This window comes from Biomphalaria glabrata, chromosome 1 (assembly GCF_947242115.1).
Source record: "Biomphalaria glabrata chromosome 1, xgBioGlab47.1, whole genome shotgun sequence".
Taxonomy (NCBI): domain Eukaryota; kingdom Metazoa; phylum Mollusca; class Gastropoda; family Planorbidae; genus Biomphalaria; species Biomphalaria glabrata.
Window position 1 is genome coordinate 40,078,596 of NC_074711.1, and position 6,000 is coordinate 40,084,595.

Here is a 6,000-nt window from a genome sequence, read left to right on the forward strand (position 1 = left end):
ATTATATCAAAGACAAATGAGAGATAAGAATGGAGAAAGAAGGTTAACAGATCTTGTGTAGTCCCCTAACGGTACAGCAGATCAAAGGATAGGTGCAAGTGAATGCAAAGTTAGATGTGAACCTGGCCTAACTAGTTCCCCTTTCAGACCTTGTGGTCTATAGGGCAGATGATGTAAAGTTCATCTGTTTTTGTGGCCTAAGGTTAACGAGGGTGTCATGTAGCCAGCACAACGACCAACCGCCTTTACTTTTCCCCAACTAATATCAGGTACCCATTGGAGCTGGGTGGACTCAGAGGCGCCTAAGGATTCCGAAGTTGAAAATCCCAGTTTTCACCAGGATTCGAACCCAGGGCCCCCGGTTCAGAAGCCAAGCGCTTTACCGCTCAGCTACCGCGCCTCTCCTGGCCTAACTGAAGTCTTATAATTGATGTAATTGTTTTGAAAAGGCCCAATCTCTTATTCGAATGCTTAAAAAAAAAAAATTAAAAAAAAAAATAAATAAATAAAAAAAAAAATTCGCAATAAAGAAATATTTCACGAAAACGAAGTTTACAAGATTACTATTCGTTTTAAATTAGGTCTAACTTATAATGCATACTAATTAGCTTTTTCTCTTTAAAAAACTGCTTGCATAACTGATTTAAAAAATTAGATTTTTCGCTTTCAAAAAAAAAAAAAAAAAGCCGTTGCATCAGAACTTTGAATGGTCTAAAATATTGTGATGTCTGATTTTCAATATCTTTTCTAGTTTACGAGATCTAAACGGGACGGACGGACAGACGGACAGACGGTCAGACGGACAGACGGACAGACATTTCGCACAAAACTAATAGCGTCTTTTCCCCTTTCTGGGGCCGCTAAAAATACTTTCTTTAAAAAGCACGTCTAATGGAAATAGCTGCATATTTACAACTATATATCTCAATACTGCAAATTAGTTACCACTGTTTAGCTGTTTGGTTAATTCGTTTCTATTGATTCCGTACGCATATCCTGTATTATTTTTCGGGGGGGGGGGGGGGGTCGGGGGAACTTTTTTCTCCCCCCCCCCCCGAAAAAAAATATATGTGTGGGTGCGTGTGTGTGTGTAAATAATTAATCTTCATTCTTTCGGGAGACGTTTATTGTATTCTTCCTGGAGTTAGTGGAAAAATTGTAGACTCCCCGCCATTGCCAGCAAGGTGGTCTGGGGGGAGAGCTGCTCCCTTAGAGCAGGGTGGAGCCCCACCGCCAATACTTTCTCCGGTATTGAAATCCAACAATATGTATGTTCTGATGTATCTACAGTGCATTATCCTGCTATTAAAAAGTTTTTTTTTTCAAAAGACCTTATGTGCTATTCTTACTGACTTAGATCATTCTACGTCGTTCGGCGCATTGGGAGGCAAGCTGCTTTCACAAAAATCTGTCACTAGCACTGTCTGAAGCCTCTTCCCACCTTCTCTGAGGACTTTCATGAAAGTGTGGCGCCAAGTTGTTCCAGGATGTCCTTGTTTGCGCTTTCCTCGTAATTGCCTCCATGTCATCGCAACTCTTATTATGCGTAATTCATTTTGTCAGAGAACATGTCCAGCAAATAACAAGTAGAAATTTATAACCTCTATTGGCTACGCTCTTGGAATTAGGTAACTGTAGTTTGCTTTAGATTTTATATCGAAAAGAGAAGTTTTATCGGCAAAATCATCTGTTGTGGGGTTTTAAACTAAAAAATCTATGGAGTTTTTTTTTAACAAATTCAAAACCCCATTTAGCTACGCTCATAGAATTTGGTGAGTGTAGTTAGCTTTAGAATAATATTGAAGAGGGGGTTTCAACCTTAAAACTCTGTGTAGGGTGATTTTAAACTCAAAAACATCTGGAGTGGTTTTAAACTAAAAAAAAAGCCATCTGGAGGAGGGGTTTAAACTCAAAACTATCCTTTAGCTTTGCTAAGCTAAAATAATTTTATATTGAAGAGGTATTTTTTAGCATCAAACCCAGATGAAGGGGGGTTTAAACTCAAAAACCTCTTTGGCTACGTTCATAGCATTTTGAGTGTGTAATTTGCTTTTTTTTTTTTTTTTAGAGAAGAGGTATTTTTTTTAGCTTCGAACCCCACAGAAAAAAAAGGGGGGGGGGGGTTAAACTCAAAACTCCCTTTGGCTACACTCATAGAATTTGGAGTGTGTAATTTGCTTTTTTTTTTTATATTGGAGAGGTATTTTTAGCTTTAAATTCCGCTCATAGCATTTTCAATGTGTAATTTTTTTTTATATTGTAGAGGGGTTTTATAGTAAATTTCGGAGGGGGTTTTAAAATCAAAATCTTCCTCAGCTATGCTCTAGGAATTTAGGAATTGTTGTTTGCATTATTTTTTGTTTGTTTTGTTTTATAGAAGAGGGGAGTTTAACTGCAAAACCCCCTGGTAGGGGTTTTAAACTCAAAACTCCCTTGTCTGCGCTGGGGCAAGTGATGGTTTAGTATTAAAATCTCACCTAAAATAAACAAAATCAAAGCAAAAAATCAGTCACTAAAGTCTGTCTCCCCCCCCCCCCACCCCCGCAGGGGGGGATTTCATTTTGGGGTTAAACCCACCCCCCTGGCTACGCCCATAATGTTACTTATAATCATAATTGAAAATTAAGTTGATGAGAGAGAGAGAGAGAGAGAGAGAGAGATAGACAGACAGAGAGAGAGAGAGAGAGAGAGAAGAAGAAAAAAAAGGTGATTTAAAAAAAAGACAACATAAATCCTCATTACTGAGTGTGACAATGAAAGGCACGAGATGTCCACTAATCTTAACACGTTAATGAGAGCCAATCCTGGATAGCGAAATATGACACGTGACCTCACAGGATACTTGTTTTTTTTTCTTCTCATTACCGTTTCGAGAGGCGGCCGGTCTTTGTTTTAAGCGCCCTCACTGTACTTTAAGTTGGGCACCAGGAAGGGAGTTAATCACAGTTACAGTGAATGGAAACAGGGTCGGCTTTCATTTAGGCACCTAGAGGCGTCAACATGATTTAGCCATGTTCAGCTTTTAATGACTCTTGTTATCAATGTTGAAAAAACGAAATAGTACTATATCGTCTTAAAAAACTGTGAATAGACCCAGTAGACATTTTGGGGTCCAAATAAGGGAGGTGTGGGGGCGCACCATCAATATCACACGCCGTTGAGGGTTTCAAAGCCCCGGAGAAAAGAAAACCTATAGTCGCTTGGTGCGTACGTTTACATTCAGGAGGCAGACCAGAACCATGTCGTTGCTGTTAGACTAGAATAAATAGACTTAAAATGGACAAATGTCTCAGCATCCCATGATGCTCTTAATGTCAGGATAACCTAGCACTATCCAGATAAGAATCACAAAACAAATAAAGAGTATTGGTACTTATATTCGAATAGAATTGAAGGTGTGTCGCAAGGATGGGAAAGAAGAATGTTTTATGGGGAGAGGGTAGGGAAGGAAGATAGTCAATATAAGTTCTACACATCTCGGACTATTGTCTCATAGGCTATAGGACATTGAACTTCAGCCAGCGGACAATAGGGAAAAGAGAGAGCGAAAAAAAGAAAGAGAAAGATAGAGAAATAGAGAAAAAGAAAGAGATAGAAAGAAAAAAAGATAAAGAAAGATAGAAATATAAAGAAAAACGGAGAGAGAGAAAAAGGTAGAGAAAGAAAGAGAGAGAGAGAGACAAGGGATATGAAATAAATTTCTGAAAAATATAATAAAAACATAATGGTCTTTAATTATCACTAAAATAAATATTGTATATGTCTCCGCACCAGGTAGATATAGAAAAAACCCCCACAAATCTTCACCTGGTTTGTCCTTACAGTAACTAGACAATCTATTGATGGTCAAGATATAAACATAAATCCCTGTGGTCTAGAGATCATCGGCTCCTATTTGTGACAAGTCAAAAACTCGCTGTCAGAGTCACTCTAAATTATCACAGCATTAATTATTATTTTTCATCATTTATTTATTTTATTTTAATTATTTCTCCATCCTACCCCTAAATTCTCCACCCGCCCCACCTTTTCCTCTATACCAGGCTAGACTCAGTCCACCACATTGGAGATAGCTAAAGCGCGTCCTTTCATTTATCTGCCCTTGATCGGGGAAAGGTAAACACCCAATCTCTTTTGTCTTGCCCGCCGGATGTCTGAAGGACGATCGCGGTTGACACCGCCTTGGTTTGAATGCAAGCTAATCCTTCTCCCCCCCCCTTCTCTCACGTCTCTCTTTGATCTAAGAGATTACCCTGGTCAACACACCGCGTGATACTCCAAGGTGCGGCTCAAGTCTACTTCACCCACGTGTAAGATAATGCTAAGCCTAGGACATTTCCGGTGTCCGCCCACACTTTTCAGGCATATATATATAGTAAACCAACTCAAATCACCCTCTCTTTCGCATTCGAGCTGAGCTATCGAGTCTGGACTATATCACTTATTCTTTCTCCTAGAGGAATACCTGGTGGTAAGCCGAACTTAATCACAAGTTCCATCTTAATTACTCTGTGTATATTTCCATTGGATTTTATCATGTGTATTTTGCTTAGTTCATTTATATTTAATTAGTGCATTGTGTATTTCTCACTGGCGTAAGTAGAAAACATAAACTTGTGCTATGTATTTATTTATGTATTGCATTAATCTATTAATGCTACGTTGCTCAATTGATCGTTGATGCAACCATGTATATATTTGTACATCTTATTTTATTTCTTTTATCTCGGTTGACAGCCTTGATAATCTTACTAGCGCACTGATACTGCGTCTAGAAAAGAGATATGAATTATCTTCCCTGTAATGGATTATCTCCCCTTTACTCATTTTACTCTTATAAGAGTTACCCCGCTTGAACGGACACACTCTACATTCAAGCACGCTCCATTGTTCTCGACCCACGGTCATATGCAAACAAAGCGTCTCGGTCACTGACCACCGCCCAACTCACCCCCCCCCCTTTTCTTTCTCTATCCACCTGTGGTGTTTATTTGAGATTATTATTTCCCCTGCTATGTACATTTTTATATTATTACTTTCCCTTTTATGTACATTTTTATATTGCTACTATCAGCCATCTATTATTCCAAACCCCATTTGTCATCTTCTCCCAATTATGCTCTAAAGCAATTTTACCAATCTGACGAATGCACCTCAGTCGAGGGCATCGATAAGATGCTTGAGAGACATGTCCTAACTTGTCTTTGTTTATCCGCAGCCTCCCTCAGGTGTCTGCCTATTTATCGGATCACTTACCTGCCTATTTGCCTACTGGCCTATCTATGTGCTTAGTGCTAATCAGCGCCGCATTTGCCTACTGAGATCTACTCAACTCTACTACTTGGCGCTATCGGCATTGCCCGCCTATTCGACAGCCCACCTGTCAAGCTATTAGGTGCGACGTCCCTATAGACCAGATCTGTGTGAGACGTCATAGCTACGCCAACCCTCTGCAACTCACTGGACATATCCTGTTACTCACACTGCCCACGGCAGATCAGCTCTGCCCGCAGTAACCTTGTGCCCACGGTATCCGGCCACCCGCCCTACTGTGCCCACTACAGATATTAGATTTTGGGGATTGAGACTCCACAAGACTATATCACCGGCGTCCCTCTATCCGCTAGAGCGCCACCTCCCGCTGCAGAACCTCAAGCCAGGACACAGCCAGCTGCGACATCAACAGGAATACCAGCTAAGTCAGAGGACAAAGTGACATACTCTCTTATTAAATGCAAGAGTGATGATTAAAGCTAGTACTATTTAGAGATAGAAACAAACCCTCCCCCTTTTTATTCTTATATGTATATTTATGTAAATAAATATTCTTTATTTTAACTTTTGTATCTATCTTTCATTGCTTTGTCTCGTTGCGTGTCTGCTCCCGATTCATATGCTGATAAGTGGGGGTGTGATAGCATTAAAAATAATCATCCCCTAGACATAAAACGTGCCAAACACACGTCACATTTCCCCACCTGTCACATTTTGGCGAGCCCG